This window comes from Perognathus longimembris, chromosome 2 (genome assembly GCF_023159225.1).
Source record: "Perognathus longimembris pacificus isolate PPM17 chromosome 2, ASM2315922v1, whole genome shotgun sequence".
In the NCBI taxonomy this organism is placed as follows: Eukaryota; Metazoa; Chordata; class Mammalia; order Rodentia; family Heteromyidae; genus Perognathus; species Perognathus longimembris.
Genome location: NC_063162.1, coordinates 28,876,791 through 28,895,549, shown reverse-complemented (window position 1 = coordinate 28,895,549; position 18,759 = coordinate 28,876,791). Strand labels below are relative to the sequence as shown.

General features: G+C 43.2%; 1 long non-coding RNA gene across 1 annotated transcript; it reads right to left on the bottom strand.

Moving 5' to 3' along the window:
* Positions 1–1,132: 1,132 nt before the first annotated feature.
* On the bottom strand, positions 1,133–3,343 carry LOC125346281. Its single transcript, XR_007209894.1, has 3 exons — positions 3,333–3,343; positions 2,375–2,377; positions 1,133–1,198 (listed from the first exon to the last, which is right to left on the bottom strand). It is a non-coding gene; the product is annotated as an uncharacterized LOC125346281 (long non-coding RNA).
* Between the last annotated feature and the right edge of the window lie 15,416 nt (positions 3,344–18,759).

The following is an 18,759-nucleotide window of genomic DNA, read 5'->3' as shown; positions in this document are numbered from 1 at the left end:
TTAATGTTCGGCAATCTTGAATGGTCTTTTCATTCATTAAAATTAAATTTTTGGAAAATAGCTCCAAAACTCCGTTTATTTTTTCTTGTTTACAATATCTAATGCATGACAATAGTAAATGTTTCCCCTTCCTAGTAAGTGGCCACTTTAGGAGTGTAGCAATTATAGATTGAATTATGTTAGATTGCAATGATGTATGGTAGTTTTAGTAAGTAAAGACCAGTGTCTTTCTACAATATGAATGTCTTCATTTTGAGTTATAAGGCATTTATGTGGATGGCTGTTGAAAATTCATAGTTGTAATTATTTAGAGAAAAAAGGAAGATTTGACTGAGCGAGCCTTATTAAAAACACCACTACTTGCTACTGTTCATTCTGAAGGGAAATATGAATTCTATGATTATCCATAAAACTAACTTAGATTAGCTATAATTATAAAATATATTGGCTTTTCTTTAATTTCTAATATGAAAATATATATTGAATAGACATTTCCTGCACAATTTTGTTACATAGAACAGCTTTTAGGCAGCCCTTATGATAAAGTTAGGCAAGCACACAATTTCCCCCTTTACTACTTCAGTGCCCAAGATAGGAGATAGCTACTTGGTTCATTGCATCAAGGCCCATGAGGGCCAAGGAAACAGCTAATCTTTTGGGGGCAGGAGGCAGGGGAGTTCTATGGCTGTAGGGAAGGAACTACAAGTGCCTGGGGGACCAGAGTGACCTCTGGCTATGCAATTGAACACTTAAATCTAAAGAGCCTTCACTCAAGTATGATGTGCAAGTCTTTAAAGAACATGAACAGCTTCAGTTGGATGGACTGCATTGAAATCCAAGTCCATTTTTAATAACTACAGGCAATCTTGGCCAAGTGACTTCTCAGCTACCGTTTTCTTCATCTAAATGCAAGTAATACTTGGAAGACTTTCTAGGATTAACTGAGAAATAAAAGGGACAGAGGCACTTTAGATTCAAAATAACTCCTAAGGAATAGTAGCTGTTTCATAATTTTACAGTTCGTTTGTACTCTAGGGAAAAAATGAAGAGGTCAAAGGCAGTAGAGGGCAAATTTAAGGCGATGATGTAGACTTTGGGGATGGGTGAGTATATTTTGTGATTTTTTTTTGTGTGTTTACTTACATAATGCTTTTCTGTGTTTCTAGAAACTTAAATGTTTTAAACCTCTTTTATAAAACTAGTAGAATTCTATTTATTGCAGAAGTTATCTTCATTTAAGTGGCTGAAAATATTGTTCATTACCTAATTATCAAATGACTACGAAGAACGTAACATTAAATTTAGTGACTTAATTAGTCACTGCCTTGCTAATTCTGCTGTAATTTTTTTAAATGTCTTGTTTTTAATATAGCAGATTATCTCAATACTGGCTGGAATAGGTTGAATAAAGAATTTTTATGTTCTCTAAGTGTACTTTGTCTGTTGAACAAATCCCCAAATTCACTAATTCTGTATGTAAATAACTTTATTATATGTACCAAGATTCTGGTGAGACATATTTATGTCATCTGAATTTTTACATTGTAAAGAAATTCGTCTTAATTCCCAAGACTGTTCTTGGATTCAGTATAATTAGGAAGACAACACAGCAGGATCTACTAGCATCTCACACCATGGAGTCTTTGTATGTGGAGGCTGGGGGTGGGGGAGGGGAACGGTATACTGGGACTTAAACTCAGAGCCTTGGGCTCTTCCTTAGCTTTTGTGCTTCAGGCTGGTACTCTGCCAGTTTGCCACTTGAACCATATCTGTACTTCTGGCTTTTTGCTGGCTAATTATCAATACAGTCTGATGGACTTTTCTGCCCGGTCTAGTTTTGAACCACGATCCTCATAGCTCAGCCTCCTGAGTAGCTAAGATTACAGGCATGAGCCATTGGTGCCCAGCAATGTGCAGAATTCCTTATGCAAGTAAACTAGTCTTGATCCACTGTGTGAGTTAAAGTAGAATAGCCAGCAGTGAGGACAGCATGTAGAAAACAGGTACCTTCTCTGCCAACTCATGTCTAGTCAAGTCCTCTTCATACTCTTCCCTCCTCCCCTCAAATCTACTGCACCTCCTTGCCCAGCCTCACTCTCAGTTAATGAGATCTTCCTCTCTGGTTCACTGACAAACAAGGAGTCATTAGAAAGCCCGCAAGCACCCTTAAATACCTGAAAATTACCTAGGTCTATATTTATATACAGTATAATCTACTTCACCCGCTCTTATACTAGACATACTATTTGTGTTACCATGCAACACCATCTTCTCCCAACAATCTTTTCTCCTGCAACAAGAGTTTAAACCACATCAAAAAGCACTCTTCATCTTTCTGCAAAGCTCTTTTAAAAAGCTGGCAATTTCTTTTTACTTTCTTTTTGTTCTCTTTCAAATTTTAAAAAAAATGTATAAAATTAATTTTAAAGTATACAGTTCCAGGCTTCATACTGAAGTTGACTTAGCCTGTACTGGTAATACAGAATACCATGAGACTGAGTAACTGCTAAATGGCTAGAATCACAGGCCTATGTCACCTCTCCTGGCTCCCATCTTTTTCTTTCCTTTTTTTTTTTTTTTTTCCTAGTCCCGGGGCTTTGACTCAGGGCCTGAGCACTGTCCCTGGCTTCTTTTTGCTCAAGGCTAGCACTCTGCCACTTGAGCCACAGCGCCACTTCTGGCCATTTTCTATATATGTGGTGCTAGGGAATCAAACCCAGGGCTTCATGTATATGAGGCAAGCACCCTTGCTACTAGGCCATATTCCCAGCCCTCCCATCTTTTTCTTAGTTTCATTAGTTTGGTTTTGGGGTTTGTTTAGAGACTGATTCTAGGATGTTGCATCAGCTGATTTCAAATTCAGGCTCCTACTTTAGCTTCCTGAGTGCTAGGATTATAGGCATTCACCATCTGGCCAGATAGGGCTCCATCTGTTTCTTTACTAAGCTTTTGGAGGGCCACCCTATTGACTTACCTACCTTTCTAGGTGCTCTGTTCCCAGTCGTCTATGTTGGGTCTTCATCCTTCAAGTGTTGAGTTCAGAGGCTCAGTGCTTAGACTTCTTTTCTTGGTCTGTACTCCCTAAGGGAATTCATCCAGACTCCTGGCCTATCTGTTAGGCGATCTATCATCTGTAATTCCAAATTTGTAACTTCAGACTGTTCCCCTGAATTTCAATTTCTATATGCTGTGTGAAATGAGAGGGAACAAAGAACATAAAGGCACCAGAGTCCCTAGCTATTGCCATGTTGATCAAGTTGACTGAGCCCTACAAAAATCTCCAGCAAAATAAAATATGCCTTGTTATGTAGCAATTGTTAAGTGAGACACACAGTGACAACTATTAGTCCCTAGCACAAAGTTTGTAAGGAAGTAAAACCTCAAGTATTGCTGGTTTAATCAAAAGAGTGTTCTGGTTAAGGAAGCATGATGCCCCATCAGTCTGAAGTCCGGATACTTTGGTTCTATACATGTCTTGTTCTAATACCATGTCCTGGACATCCTCAAGTCTTCAGCGACCACCCTTCATCATGGATTTTTCCTACTGGCCTTGTTGCCCCACCCATCCATCCAATTAGCAAAATGACCTTCTGGCCTTTCCCTGTAGCTTGATCATGAGAGAATGTGTTTGTTATGAGAGCATTCTTCTCTGCCCTTATGAGAGCTACAAGTTAAAGGGCATTCTGCAACCTGCATCCATTTTTGTGAGAGCGCTTTACCTGCAGGGTTGAAGAGATCCAAGTGTTTGAGTCTTCAGAGGAGAATGATTTCAGCTGCTTTCTACCTCAAGGACTCCTCTCTGGGCCAGTGCAAGATACATTTGTCTCCTATTGATTGCTACTCTTTTATTCTGACATTTAGCAAGTGAGAACACATCGCAGAGGATAAATGCCTTAACAGTTCAGCATTCCTCTCCTGGAATTCACAGTGCTACAACATACACCAAATACCTAATTTTAAAGGCTGATACCATGCCTTTTTTAAATTGAATTGTACAGTAATGGCATCCTATCCTTGACCTAATGTTTTCTTGCTCTACATTGCCTTCATTTTTAAGTTAAAGTGGATCTTATGAACTACCCAAGGCCCAACTATGAGTTAATGACAGAAGTACACTATGTGCTCTGCAGGGAGTGGTTCCTGGCTTTTGTAGGTGTGACATTGTTAGTAGAGACCCTCAGCAGCCTATAGGAGTTCTGTGCTGTCTCAGGGAGTACTGGCCTGACAAACAGTTCGGCCCTGCTACCAAGAACCAACTTCAATCAACATAATACTTGCCTGGTCACCTGATGAAAGCAGTTCCAGTAGGTTTGGCCTGGCAACTCTAGGGCTTTCTTTGATTAAAAACATTTTTTCAGGGGGCTGGGAATATGGCCTAGCAGCAAGAGTGCTTGCCTCGTATATATGAAGCCCTGGGTTCAATTCCCGAGCACCACATATATAGAAAACGGCCAGAAGTGGCACTGTGGCTCAAGTGGCAGAGTGCTAGCCTTGAGCAAAAAGAAGCCAGGGACAGTGCTCAGGCCTGAGTCCAAGCCCAGGACTGGCAAAAAAACAACAACACTTTTTTTGGGTACACTGCTCACCACATTCAGTGTGTGTACATGGTATCAATTTAAAACTTCTTTCTTGTCAAAATAATAGTTTATGCTTATGGAAGCTGAATCTCCAAATGTTACTCTCCTCTTTCCTGGCATCTGTTCTGCATTCTGGAACAATATACAGACATTACTTGGTTTTGTTTTGTTTAGTTGTTTTTGTTGTGTTTTTGTTTTTGTTTTTGCCAGTCCTGGGGCTTTGACTCAGGTCCTGAGCACTGCCTCTGGCTTCTTTTTGCTGAAGGCTAGCACTCTACCACTTGAGCCACAGCGCCACTTCTGGGCTTTTTTATTATATATGTGGTGGTGAGGAATCGAACTCAGGGCTTCATGTATACAAGGCAAGCACTCTTGTCACTAGGCCATATCCCCCGCCCCTGTAATTGCCTCTTTTTAATACAAACATCAATTTTCCTGAGTCTGTACTTAAGAAAATTCCCCAAATGATACACAGCCTGCTGTATACCTATGGAAAATACTGCTCTTTCTCTACAATACATCAGTGTGGGCTGGGAATGTGGCTTAGTGGTAGAATGCTTGCCTCGCATGCATGAGGCCCTAGGTTCGATTCCTCAATACCACATAAACAGAAAAAGCCAGAAGTGGCTCTGTGGCTTAAGTGGTAGCCTCAAGCAAAAAGTTCAGAAACAGGGCCCAAGCCCTGGGTTTAAGCCCCAGAACTGGCAAAAAAAAAAAAAAAAAAAAAATCTGTGTGTTTATACCTAACATGCTTTGTGCCAGGGCTTTTGGTTTTCATGCTTCAAACTGCTGAAGGCTTACTATCCAGACTTATCACTACTGAAAACTTGAAGGGAAGAGACATTCTATGTTGGTAGAGTTACTTCAGTTTGCCCTGTAGAGGGAGAAATGGGCCTCACTGTACACTGCCTTGTACTCCACCCCAGCCATTTTGTTTTTCAAGACAGGATCTCACTAACTGTCCATACTAACGTCCTCCTGCTTATACCTCCAAAGTAGCTGGGATAATAGTGGTTGCCTTCCACATTATATTCTTAATTTGGTATGTACTTTCTCAGATCTTTTTCTACATAAAAACAAAGACATCCATGAAGTTTTTTTTTTTACTTAATTGTTTTAAAGGTGATGTACAGAGAGATTGTACTTATGTAAGTCATGTAATGAGTATCTTTCCTACAGTGTCATCCCTTCATTTGTGCTTTTTAAAACAGATGAAGCTATATGGCATACATTATCCTGTGGTATACTTATTTTCACCAGCAGTCTATTTCAGGCTTTTTCCACATCTGTTCATGTTGTTTTGTCTTTGCTATTCAATAACTGCATAGCATTGTCTGAGATAAGCTAAGTCCTATTTAACTTTCACACTTAAGTATGTACTCCTTAAAAATAAGTTCTCAATTTTATAAGAGTTATCACTTCTCAAGGAAGCAAATACAGGATCCACTGACATTAGTTAAGAAAAATACAATTTTACTTAAAACCAGTGTCTCCACTAAACAGGTCAATTAATGAAAATGTATTTTAGTATGTAAAGACTTTGTTACATGAGGAAATCTAAGTAATTTCCATTTTAAATAGTAGTGAACAGGCCTCCTGAGGCCCAGGAGGAAAGACATTTTACCAAATAGTAATTAGAAAAATCAATCTTCTAATTGAAAAGATTTGTCCCACCCACCAGCACCCACTATGCTGGGAATGGAACCCAGGGCTTCTCACATGCTGGGCAAATGCTCTACCACTGCACTCTATCCTAAGGCCTTTCTGAACAGCATGTGTGTGGTGGGGGATGTCTTAATTTTTCTTTTCTTTTCTTTTTGAAAGATGATCTCACTAGCTCAGGCCTTAAATTTGAGCTGTACTTACAAACACAGTCTCCTGCCTCAGCTTCCCAAGTGCTGGTATTACAGGGGTGTGTTGCCATGCCCAACTAGTTAAACATTTTTATAGCTCCACTTCATTCATATCCTAACACTTTTATCTGGCCCTAAGCAGAGGCTGGAGATGAAGCCCAGCTATGAAGGTTCCTGTTAGGCCTCCGCTTAAGACCTTGTAAGGCCTGGCCACACCTTAAGGCAGGGGCTGTGTGCTGATCAGTATAATGTGGATATCTTCCCACTAGGGATTACTGTCTCTCGTATACCTTTGGAAATGTGCTCGGAGGCCATGCTATTTAGGCTTTCTGGTTTGCATCCTTAGAAATCAAGACAAGCCTGGTTGAAGTGGAGACTGGCATTTAGGCAGGAACTGGCAGGGCAGGAGGCTTGGCTGGGGAGCTTGCATCAGAAAAAGGCAAGATCTTGCAGGTCCATTAGGGCAAAGGCAAGAGCTAAGGGTAAGCAGGGCGAGCTGGCTTTGCCAGGGTTTTCAACACTGCACAAAGTCCATTTGCAGACCAGAAGCATCCAACAGCCAAATGCTAGAAGGAAATAGCATAGTAGCACAAGGAATGTGGGAACGTGTTTAAAATGCAGGATTTCTACCCTCAGCCTGGACTTACTAAACTAAGATTTTTGCTTGAACAGATCTCCCAGGTCCTAGTTTGAGAATTGAGAATTTTGAAACAACAGATTTGGAGGGACAGACTACCCAAAGAGCACTTAATTTCTGATCAGTTTTCCCATGGGGAAGAACTGATGTTCTTCACCAGGAAATATTTCACAAAAACAAGGGGCCAGACATGGTGGCTCAATCCTGTGATTCTATCTACTAGGAAAATGAAGATCAGGAAATTGCAGTTCAAAGGCCAACCCAAAAGAAAAAGTTCATGAGATTCCATCTCAACCAATGGCTCAGGACAATGGTGTGCCTGTTAGGCCTGCTATGGTGTAAGCACAAGGCCTGGATACAGTAGCATGTACCTGTTGTCCCCAGCATCAGGGAAAAACAAATAGGATTGCAGCCCAGGCCTTTGGGCATAAAGGAAATCCTAGACCAAAACTTATCTATGCAGAAAGGGGCCCAAAGTTCAAGAGATAGAACACAAGGTTCTGGGTTTAATCCCCAGTAATGCCAAAAGAAGAGAGAGAAAAGGATTAGGTGCTTGTGATTCATGCCTGTCATCCTAACAATGAAAGGCCTAAAATAAGCAGATCACAGTTCAAGTGCACACCCTTTCAAGAAGTAAGCTCTGAATTCTAACCCCAATACCACCAAAAGGTTGGGGGTGATGAGGAATATACTCCAGAAGAGCCCAGGAAATACAACCCTGCTGCCTCTCCTATCTGCCCTCAGCACATGGGTGGAAATCCTTGTTAACAGCAGGACAAGCTTTTTGTCTTATGGTTGGATTTCTCAGGAGCTACTGCTATCTGAGAGAAGATCTGAGAAATCTGAGAGAAAATCTGAGAAATCTGATCTTTCTATACTGCTAAATATTAGAAATTTTCCTCTTCGTACAATGTTTTGGACAATAATAGGATGATAAGAAAGCAGCTGCATTTGTTTGTTTTGGCCCAGTGTGGCTCTGTCACAGGGAGCAGCTATTAGAGTAATTGCCATAGTAAAAGGGTGAAGACTGAGTTTCGTGAAGCCCTGGGTCCAGGTGATAGAGGACAAAGCAAGAAAGAACCTGGCTTTGACAACACCAAGGCTATGAATGGAAAAATGGCAACATGAACAAGAGCGGCTCTGCCTTCATTTGGCCTCGCCTTAACAAGGTCCTCTTACAGGGATGCACTGATAACTTTCTGCCCCATCTGCAGCCAGCTCTTCTTTCCACCCAGGTCCACAGATGGTTGGTCAGATGAGTTGGGCTCCTGGGATGCTATCCTTGGTCCTGAACAATCATTATGCATTATGGGGCAGGAGTTCACTGCCTCACTACAAATGAGAATGGATGGGGATGTATGATAAAGGCACGGGTTGCAAGCTTTGCCCCCAGACAGTCTACTTCAGGGGAGGGAATATCTGTAAAGACCTAGCTGTGTCTGAAAGTCCAGCTGTGGATTAGTGTGGTAATCACTCTGCTATGGTACACATACCACTTCTAAATCCATGCAATACATTACTGCCTTTTTTTTTTGTCAGTCCTGGGGCTTGAACTCAAGACCTGAACATTGTCCCTGGTTTCTTTTTTGCTCAAGGCTAGCACTCTACCACTTGAGCCACAGCACCACTTCTAGCCATTTTCTGTGTATGTGGTGATGGGGAATCGAACCCAGGGCTTCATGCATGCTAGGCAAGCACTCTTCCACTAAGCCACATTCCCAGTCTCACATTACCACCTTTTAAGATGCATTTATTCCATTATCTTCTGAAAAAATCTTCATTCTCAAGTAGTCTCAAGTAGTCTCAAGTGAGAGAAAGATAAGCATGACTATAGGACTGGGAATGTGGCTTAGAAGTAGAGCACATGCCTGAATAGAATCATTCAATGTGCAACTCTGACCTGCCCACTTCCTATCTAGCCTGAAAGCCAGCATCTTAACACTCCCTTCTCTACCACCTTCTCTACAGCCATGATTGGATGGTTGGGTGCTCCCAGTGTCTCAGGTTGAAATCCTACCTCCAAATGGAATAATATTAGAAGCAGAGGCCTTTGAAGGGGTGATGAAGTGATAAGGGTGGCATCCACATGAAAGGAATTAGTGCCCTGTATGAGACGACGGCAGGACTTGCTTTCTCTCTCTGCTGTCGGCCATGTCAGAATGCAATGAAGCTGAAGTTCCCTGCAAACCAGGATATGGGCCTTCAACAAAACCAGACCCACTGGCACCTTGATCATAGACTTTGTAGCTCTCAGAACAGAGAAGCGTTGTGTCATGTAAGCCATTCCATCTATGATGATTTTGTTATAGCAGACTAAACAGACTATGACATTTACAGAGAGTCAGAAATATGAGCGAAGATCCTATAACCCAATTCTGCTTCTCCACCTATTCTTTCTATTCCCTGGCTTAATCATGACACAGAAAACCTATGTGAGGAGCTCAGAAACCTCTGCTTTCCATGAAAATTCACTTTTTTTTTTCCAAGAAGAAAGCTAGAGATGACAGAAAAGAATGTAATCTCATCTTTAATTCAATGTTCCAATTTGCAATTCATAATATTATTCCATTAGAGTCTATCATTCAAAATGTTTCATATCCGAGAATGAATTATTATTTAACGAGGTGTTTAAGGCATACTTCAGAAGGGCTCATTCATAATGCATCATAATATTCTCAGATAGGGAATGTAGGTCACATAGGCATTTCTTTGTCTTGCTTTTTTACCGCAACTCTATCTCAAAGCCACTATGCTAAGAGTTGGTACTCAATGTTCCGAGTGGGACATGGAGTCACAGGCCCAAATTGAGATACATTTCCAGGAGAGAGTCAGAGAGATGCTCACCTCTCATCCTTTGGTTTTCAGATGAAGAAATGAAAGCACAAAGGTTTAAAGGGACACCGTCTCCTGTTTAGGAACCTTGCTTGCAGCTCTTGCACTTGCAGCCCTGACTGTTAGACTATTACATCAGGCAAGGAAAAAAAGTTGGGGAAAAAATGAAGAGAGTCAAACTGCCAAGTTCCTGCCATGGGAAAAATTATGTAGTTGTGTCAACATCCTCTCAAGGAGAAAGATTGTCCATTATTGTTCCAGTCTTCTCTCTTCCAAATCCACCAGAAAATCAGAGAAAAAGATCTAGTTGGGGACCCTATCTTAGCCCTCAGGTTGAATGCGAATGTGCATTCATGATGCATGTAAACCAGCCTTTCTTGCCTTTACTTCCTTTTCTTTTTATCTCAAAAATAGTTCATTCAAACTGAGGTTTGAAGCCAGAATTGTGCACATCAGGCAAATGCTCTGCTTCTTGCGCCACTTCAGTCCTTTTCGCTATACACTATTTTTCACATAAACTTTCTATCTTTGCCCGGGATACCTCAGGCTGTGATTCTTCTACCTATGACTTCTGAATAGTGTCAACTATCATGTTGACTTTTTGAGAAATGGGTACTTGCTAACTTTTTTTTGCAAGAGCTAATAACATGTCTGCTCAGGATAGTTTTAAACCATAACCTGCCTGTTCTCTAATAAATAGCTCAATTTCTCATTTCAATTCTTTATCGACTATTATTCTAGGGTATCACCCTGCCCCTTATATAAGCTCCAAAGTATGTTCTTTGGTCTGAAGGAATAACTTGATGGTCATTTGATGTAGTATTTTTCTCTTCTGGGTTTTTTTTTTTTTACCAGTCCTGGGGCTTGAACTCAGGGCCTGAGCACTGTCCCTGAGCTTCTTTGCTTAAGGCTAGCACTCTACCACTTGAGCCACAGGGTCACTTCTGGCTTTTTCTCTTTATGTGGTACTGAGGAATTGAACCCAGGGCTTTATGCATGCTAGGCAAGCACTCTACCACCAAGGCACATTCCCAGCCCAGCAATCTCCATCTCTTGTTGAAGACAGAATGGTTCTGTTATTTTGTGCCTCAGAGGGAAGTGTGTCCAATCGATATAGACAGAAGGGTCAAGTTACATGCATTCCATTGTAGAACACTTGGTTGGGGATGTGTCCAGATGCATGTATTCCCAGCACAAATTCAGGTTATAAAGAAGACATAACTAGGGCTGGGAATATGGCCTAATGGTAAAGTGCTCACCTGTATACATGAAGCCCTGGGTTTGATTCCCCAGCACCATATATATAGAAAAAGCCAGAAGTGGTGCTGTGGCTCAAGAGGTAGAGTGCTAGCCTTGAGCAAAAAGAAGCCAGGGACAGTGCTCAGGCCATGAGTCCAAGCCCCAGGACTGGCAACAAAAACAAAACAAATCAAGAAGACATAACTACACAGACATCCTGCCCCAAATACTACTTTTTATCCAAACTCCCACAGGAAATCTATCAACCCTGTACTACTGTGTTATCCCAGTCTAGCTAGAGTGCATGGCAAGTCCCCAAAACTGTCACTATCTGATCATCCTGGGAGCATGGCTAGGGGCTGCAGCTGGGGCCCAGGTGTCATCTTGTCTGAGGCATTCTAAATTCTTCTAAACTGAGGTGAGCAAACTGAATTAGGATTTTGTTGGATTTAGTAGGCACTCTCATCACGCAATTTCTAGCTAAGACAGACTGGTCTCTTGCCTTGGTCTTCCAAATGCTGAGGTTTCCAGTATGTGCACTATGCCTGGCTAGCTTATCCAGCTTGGCAGCATGCCACGTTACTTTGTTTTACCCTCATTGATAACCATTATATATTTCTTTTTTAAAGATGTGTGCATGTGTGAGTGCGTGTGTGTGTTTCTGTTAGAACTGGGAGTTGAATTCAAGGCCTCAAGCTCTTGCTTACCTTTGTTACTCAATGATAGCAGTATATCCACTTTGACCCACACCTCCACTCTGGCTTTTTGCTGGCTATTTGGAGGCAGAATCTAATAGATTTGTCTGCCCAAGCTATCTTTGAACTATGCTCGTCAGATCTCAGCCACCAGAGTAGCTGGCATGGCACATATCTCTCATTTCTAATAACCTTTTTTAAAAAAATCAATCATTTGACCTTTCTTGATCTTTTCTCCTCCTTTTCCAATCTTTATTTCTGTTATTTCAGCATAGCTTTTCCCATCAGAAGTGGTTCTGGGGCAGAGTGCTAGCCTTGAGCGGGAAGAAGCCAGGGACGGTGCTCAGGCCCTGAGTCCAAGGCCCAGGACTGGCCAAAAAAAAAAAAAAAAAAGTGGTTCTGGGGTCAGTGGCTGTTGCTCAGATTTGGCATAGTCCAAGCTTGGTTGTGCTATGATTTGCCTTAATACTCCCAATTTAATGCCCACCCCACCCCCAATTTCCCAATGTTTTCACTTAGCTAGTACAAACAACAAGGGATTGTAGAGTTGGGTGTTGCTACTTCCCATTCCATATGTAATTAGTGAACCAACCCCTTAGGGGTTTGGTCCATCATTTTGAGTGACTGACCACCATATTTCATACCATGGATGACCTCATGATTATACAGGAATTACCATGAAATACAGGTTTGTCCACCCCTGCCTCTCATCCTTTCTCATGCCAAGCCACAGTCTTCCAGATGGACAAATCTTCAGAGCCATCTGTCACCAGATGAAAGGAGATCGGGGCCAATTGCAAGATAAGCAGACACAGTCGCAGGACTGCCCGCACTTCTACCCAACTGTAAATGTAAGAGATTTCCAAAACCACTCTCAGGTTTAGTAATTGACTGAAAAGTAATTACAGAACCCTTTGAAAGCTGTGATATATTGTATTGCAGAGAAAATATGCAGATCAAAATTAGCCAAATCAGGGAGCTCCAGGCATGCCTCCAGTGGTAGGGCGCTTGCCTTAAAAAGAACCAAAATTAGCTAAGGAAAGATCAAGAAATGTGCAGTGTTTTTATATGTGAAGCTTTTAATTGACCTCAGAATGCCTCACCCTCCCAATTTGATGGTGACAATATATATTGTGGACCAAGGAAAGTTATCCAAGCTTCAGTGTCCAGAGTTTTTATTGCAGCCTTATTATGGCATGAGGGGTTGATTTATTGTCCATATAATTGAGCTCAGTCTTCAGATCCAACTTCTTTCCCTATAGATCAGGTTGCTATCACCTGGCTATGAGGCCTCTTTTAAATAAACATCAGGCATGGGCTGAGGTGTGGCTGAGGAGATGAATAACCAGCACACACTATTGCTCAAGAAATTTCGAGGGTTTAGCAGTTTCTTTCCAGGAATTAGAGACAAAGGCCAAACCTCTCTTTAGGCAAGACAAAATTCTTTACTATACATCTTTTATCTACTTAGGCTTACAAAGGCACTTACAATGAAGGTATTAGACAATCTACACATTTTTTTCTTTTCTTTTTTTTTTTTTTTGCCAGACCTGGGGATTGAACTCAGGGCCTGGGCACTGTCCCTGAGCTTCTTTTGCTCAAGGCTAGCACTCTACCACTTGAACCACAGCACCACTTCTGGCCTTTTCTGTTTATGTGTACTGAGGAATCAAACCCACGGCTTCATGCATGCTAGGCAAGCACTCTACCACTAAGCCACCTTCCCAGCCCTCTACCCAAATTTTGTCTAATTCTCACAATGCAAAGCTGAGAGTTTCATAATACAGGGTGCTTTGGTTTTAAGTAAAGCAATAGAGAGAGTTAGCAGATAGGCTATGCAAAGGATGTTATCACTTCACTAAGGTGACATTGGGAACAAACACCTGAAGGAGGTGTAGAGGGAACTATGTGGGCCTCTGACTGTGTCCCAGGCACATATGGAGCCAGTGCTGAGCCTGAGGTATGAGAATGCTTGCCATGTGTGAGCAACAAGAAGTCCAGTGGCTGCAAAGGGATGCTCAAAAGGTAAGACAGTGGGGCTGGGGATATAGCCTAGTGGCAAGAGTGCCTGCCTCGGTATACCCGAGGCCCTAGGTTTGATTCCCCAGCACCACATATACAGAAAATGGCCAGAAGCGGCGCTGTGGCTCAAGTGGCAGAGTGCTAGCCTTGAGCGGGAAGAAGCCAGGGACAGTGCTTAGGCCCTGAGTCCAAGGCCCAGGACTGGCCAAAAAAAAAAGGTAAGACAGTGGCTTTCGAGTCTTTTTTTTTTTTTTTTTTGCCAGTCCTGGACCTTGGACTCAGGGCCTGAGCACTGTTCCTAGCTTATTCTTGCTCAAGGCTAGCACTCTGCCACTTGAGTCACAGCGCCACTTCTGGCCTTTTCTATATATGTGGTGCTGGGGAATCAAACACAGGGCTTCATATATACGAGGGAAGTGCTGTTGCAGATAGGCCATATTCCCAGCCCTAAGGTAAGACAGTGGAAAATGGCATTCGAGAGTTGCCAGAGATGAGCAGGGAAGAGAAGAAATTCATGCAAGGGCCATATTCAACATATATAAAGAACATAACTAAAGAAGACCACAGGCTACTCAATTGATAAATAGTTCACTTAAAGACCTGAACAGCCACTTCCCAGAAAAGGAAATGGTCAGTAAACCTATGAAACACTGCCCTGCTTAATCAGTAGGTGTGAGGATAATTCAATTTAAAACCACAATGTGATTCCATAATACTTCCACATAAAGGTTAATAAAAGGTAGCCAATCTTGCATATGAGAGAAGGAATAGAACTTCCATATAATGCTGGTGGCTATATAAATGAATATGAACTGCCTTAGGTTGTTCTAAAACCAAACAATAGGATAGTTAATTCTCCTAAATTTACATATTCAACAAAAAACCATGTGTACCTTCATCATAGGGAATAGAACTATACTTAACATCCCCAAACAGAAAACAACCCAAATGTTTAATAATATATTGTACAATGGATAGACGAATTATTACAATTGCATAATTGGCACTTACAATATAGCTAAATCTCACAAAACATTAAGCAAATAAAAAGAGACCCAAAAGATTCAATACTGTAAGTCTATGTTTAAAAAAAAAAAAAAAAAAAAGCAAAATGAGTCTGGGTGGTGTTACTAATGAAATGTGGTTACTACTGGGGCAAGAGACTGGGATGGAGAAATATGCAAAGTATACCTTACAGATTTCTTTTTTCTTTTCTTTTCTTCTTTTTTTTTTTTTTTTGTACCAGGCCTGGGGCTTGAATTCAGGGCCTGAACACTGTCCTTGAGCTTTTGTATTCAAGACCAGCTCCACTTATAGCTTTTTTTTTTTCTTTTTGATACTTAATTGGAGATAAGACTCTCCCAGACTTTCCTTCCTGGGCTGGCTTTGAACCATGATCCTCAGATCTCAGCCTCCTGAGTACCTAGGGTTCCAGGCGTGAGCCACTGGAGCCCAGCCTCTTCTTTCTTCTTTAAACTCTAGTTGATGCCACAACTTCCCTGGCATCAGAGTGAAATATTGATAGGACAGATACTTAAAAAAAAAAACACCTGAAAAATAAAAAACAAAACTTGTCTTTTTAGGAAGTATTCTAGTGGATAAGATGTATTTGAGCACCTATTTCTCATGGCATTAGGAAAGAAAACAGAGGCCTGAAACAAATCCCACTACGTGGCTGTCACTAGAACTCAAACTGCCTGAGATGGAAAATGTAACTGTTCTTAGAGGCTAAAGGAACTTATCAAGACTTTGGCTTCAGTGGCAAGTTCATCTTTGGGGCTTTTTTTTTTTGGCAAAGCTGAGGTCCAAATTCAGGGCCTTATATTGCCAGGCAAGAGCTCTGCCACTGAGCTAAACCTCCAACCCCAGCAAATTCATCTTTTACAACAAACTGTGCCAGACCCCTGCTAGCTGCCCAGGAACTCTTCCAGGGCCCCAAGTCTGATCTGGTGGGTGTAGAGTCTGGGAATAATGACATGCCCCGTGGATGGATGTCTATGGATTTCTGCCTTTGGTGGATACACATCAAAGAGCTGCCAATGGGGTTGTGAGTGGAATATGTTACATTCCTCTTACATGTTCACAGAGAGGGAAAACTTGCTCAAGAAAGACTTAATTTCCCAATCCCTGCAAGAGAGACATTTTAGAGCAGGTTGTGAAGGATCCATGGGTGAATGTGGGTTGTGAAATGAGCACCTGGTTCCCAGGCAAACCAGGCTGAGAGCATCTCTGAGTTAACACAGATCCAGGATTGACGGATGGGCAGAAGAGTTCAATAAGAAAATGGCTACCTCTGTCTACTCCTAAACTCTGAGCTGGAGGGTGACCCCAGCACCTGACAGCTGCTGCTTTCAGGGGATCTGACCAACAGCAGGATGTCTCCTCCACCCCACAGCTGTGGGTTTTCTCTCCCAACCCCAAGACACAAACTCTGCCGTGGCCTGCCATCCCCACCCTTCCTGGCTGCTTAGAGCAAAACTTACAAAAACAACGGGACCCGAGGAAGATCAGGACCAACAACGCATCCAATGGCAGCTCCTACAAAGCTTAAGGGGAGGAAGACACCCTCTTCTCCCCAGACTCTGTGGGGTCACATCCGATCCGGAACTTCCCAGAGGGCAGCTAGCCTGGGCCAGGCCTGCACCAAGAGCACCAAGGTCGGCCCCACACCCAGCCCGGTCCCCAGGCCTTCGCCAGCAGAGGTGGTGGGACCCTCTAGAAAAACTCCACCCCCAGTGTCCAGTCTGCCTGGGAGCGTCTCCCCCAATAGCGTGACCCCAGCTTCTCCCCCTGGCCAAAGCGTGGCCCAGAAAATGGCCCTGGAGAGCTGCTCTAATGAGTTCAGGTTCAAGTACCCGGGGAGGAATCTTTGCTTCGGGGTTTGCCAGGAGGAACCCGAAAGAGTCAGAAGGCAGAGGCCAAGTGGAGCTGGGCCACTCGCGGGAAGTCAAGTGCTCTCCACTGGGATGGGGGGAGGGGTCCCCAGTTCCACCGTCCGGGAGGTGGGGGGAGGCCAGGCGGCCACAGGGGTGGGGGTGGGGGCACAGGAACCAAGAATCCCCGGGAGGGTCCCGCATGCAGGAGTCCCTGGAGACCTCTGAGCCGGGCCGCTGGCGCCTTTCAGGCCTTCCAGAGCGAGCTTGCTCTCCGAGTCCCTGCGTCCTGCGCCCAGGGCCGGGCTCCACTGGCAGGGCTGTGGCTGTTGGGTCTCAGCCTGCGCTCTGCTTCTGAGGGAGGAGGTGAGGGACTGGAAAACCAACAAATGCTTATCAGAAGACAACAGTCGTGTGGCGATCCGAGCTGACCCCAGCCAGGGAAGGGCTCAGCTAGACCCGGGAGCCCCACCAAGGCTCCCGGCGAGGGGAGCTTGGAGGTGTCACCTTCCCTGCCTGTCCCCCTTGCGATGGAGACAGCAGTGTCTCTCCGTGCTGGGGGACACTGCATTCTCCCTCCCAGGACAGCCTCGGAAGCACCTGCTATCCGCCTTCCCTTAGGCTGGCCTTGGCCGGCCTGGGCTGTTCCCTGCACCCCTCCCGCGGTTCCATCTCTGGGCTTCTTGGCCTTCCCTCCCTTTTCTCTTCAAGCGAAGGAATTTATGATGATATTAGGTAAATTATAGAGCTGCCCGAATGGAGAGGCAGGTTCTATGAAACACAGCTGGGATGGGTGCCTTCTACCACCGCGGCATGACTGCCTCGTGTGGGCACCTCTACCACCAGCCAACCCTCCAGCACCCAGGGCTCCGGCTCCCAAGGAACCCAACCTGAATGGAGGCCCCGAGTCCCCGCCCCCTTTTAGTCACTGTAATCCCATGGCCATGCCCTAGGGGAAAGGAAAGCAGGACCTGGCATTAGGCCATCTCTGCACCCCACTATGGCTTAATTAGGTTGGGGAAATTCCAGACACAGGAGGGAGAATGGATACTAAGCAGTGTAAAAGAAATAAGTGTAGACAAAAGCAAGTAAATCAGTTCGGGAGCACAGATTTCCTTCTGTGGCTCTAATCTATGCTATGAGAGAGAAATTCCAAGAGAAAATTTACCCTCCAGAGGAACTACCTTAAATGACCACAGCATCTTTGGATATTCATTTAAATTTTGTCAACAGCATCATAAAGTTCTGTAGATCAATGTTCATGATAGGGAAGTAGACAAGTAGATAAATAGGAGAACAAAAGACCATTCAAACCACAATTATATCATTTGATAACTTCCTTGACCTGACTATAAACTAGAGCTGAATAGGGGTTCCAACTTTTAAATAAATGACCTTTGGGTTTCAGTTATCAGGATATGACTTTCTGTCACTAGCATTCAAAAAATTCTGGAAAAACAAATTTCTTTGAGAAGCTGAGTAGCAAGTAAATAGCTATTTCAATAAAACTGGGACCTAGCTGGGTATAATGGTGTGTCCCTGTAGTATCGGCTACTGGAAAGGCTGAGATAGGAGGATCTTTTTCTTCTTCTTCTTCTTCTTTTTTTTTTTTTCCTGGTTCCGGGCCTTTAACTCAAGGCCTGGGGTCTATCCCTGATCACTGAGCCTCTCTTTGCTCAAGGCTAGAGCTCTACCACTTGAGCCACAGTGCCACTCCAGCCTTTTCTGTTTATGTGGTACTGAGGAATTGAACCCAGGGCTTCATGACTACTAGGCAAGCACCTTACCACTAAGCCACGTTCCCAGCCTAGGATGCCTTGAGCTCACAAATTGAAGGCCAGCTGAGCAATATAGTGAGAAACTAGGCAATAAATAAATAAAAGAATAAAACAGGCACTTAATACATTTAACATGTGTAAGTGCAAGTCTGTGCTATAAATTGAACTGTAGTTTTGTTAGTACTCTTCATTTGTGAGGACCTTGATTAAAATTTTACATTTTTAAATAGGTTTATTTGGGGCTGAGGATGTG